Raw genomic sequence first — 1,141 nt, forward strand, 5'->3', positions numbered from 1 at the left:
GGGATGACTTTGGTGTTCCTTGGAACTCTCTGTCTTGTATGGAACTAAACCTTCAAGTTGATGAACTGGATTCAAACCTCTTATCTATTGAGGTAAGATTTTTTATTTTCCTATTTTCAAACTTTGATTGAAGCATACTCATTTAATAATTAAATAACTTAATTAATACATTATTATTTTCTCTCACAGGAAATTGTGTCTGAAATACGAAATGAAAATACTGCTTTTGCTACAACTTGGGGCGAAATTGTTGGCTTGGTTGAAGACCTTATGAGCGACCAAGACCCACAGAACGAGTTCGTCCTTGATGACCCAACCAAAGAGTTATACCTTGGAGACCAGCAAAATCCTGAAAAAGAGTTTTACAGCAATAGTACTCATTGTGAGTTATCAAGACAATACCCACTGAACAAGTTATACCTTGATGAGCCAGAATACAAGTTTTACCTTGGAGACTCACAAATTTTGAAAAATCAGTAAATGAGTTCTGCCTTGATGGTTTAAATAACTACCTTGGAGACTCAGGAAAAGGGTTCTGCCAAGATGGTTCTAAATATGGGGCCTACCTTGGAGACTCACAAATTTTAAAAAATCAGTAAATGAGTTCTGCCTTGATGGTTTAAATAACTACCTTGGAGACTCAGGAAAAGGGTTCTGCCAAGATGGTTCTAAATATGGGGCCTACCTTGGAGACTCACAAATTTTGAAAAAATCAGTAAATGAGTTCTGCCTTGATGGTTTAAATAACTACCTTGGAGACTCAGGAAAAGGGTTCTGCCAAGATGGTTCTAAATATGGGGCCTACCTTGGAGACTCACAAATTTTGAAAAATCAGTAAATGAGTTCTGCCTTGATGGTTTAAATAACTACCTTGGAGACTCAGGAAAAGGGTTCTGCCAAGATGGTTCTAAATATGGGTCCTACCTTGGAGACTCACAAATTTTGAAAAAATCAGTAAATGAGTTATCCTTAAGAGACTTTGTAAGTTGGTTTTACTTTGAATACTTGAAATGTGGGTTCTGGATTGATAACTCACAATGTGATACATATCTTGGAAACTCAACGGGAATGTGGTTATACCTTGAAGACTTGGAAAGTTGGGTTTATGTTGGACACTTGAAACTTTTTTGGGGGCTTTTAT

General features: G+C 36.8%; 1 long non-coding RNA gene across 1 annotated transcript in view; it reads left to right on the forward strand.

Moving 5' to 3' along the window:
• LOC147007421 (uncharacterized) overlaps window positions 1–428 on the forward strand; it is a 1,309-nt gene extending 881 nt beyond the window's left edge. Inside the window, exons 2-3 of the long non-coding RNA XR_015054199.1 lie at window positions 1–92; window positions 190–428. The exon at window positions 1–92 is cut by the window's left edge and continues 103 nt beyond it. This is a non-coding gene — a long non-coding RNA (uncharacterized LOC147007421). The remainder of the gene's footprint in view (window positions 93–189) is intronic.
• Window positions 429–1,141: the final 713 nt, after the last annotated feature.

The sequence above is a fragment of the Eptatretus burgeri genome, unplaced genomic scaffold (assembly GCF_056783735.1).
Source record: "Eptatretus burgeri isolate ZD-2024b unplaced genomic scaffold, Ebu_testis_v1 Ebu_testis_scaffold_180, whole genome shotgun sequence".
Lineage (NCBI taxonomy): Eukaryota > Metazoa > Chordata > Myxini > Myxiniformes > Myxinidae > Eptatretus > Eptatretus burgeri.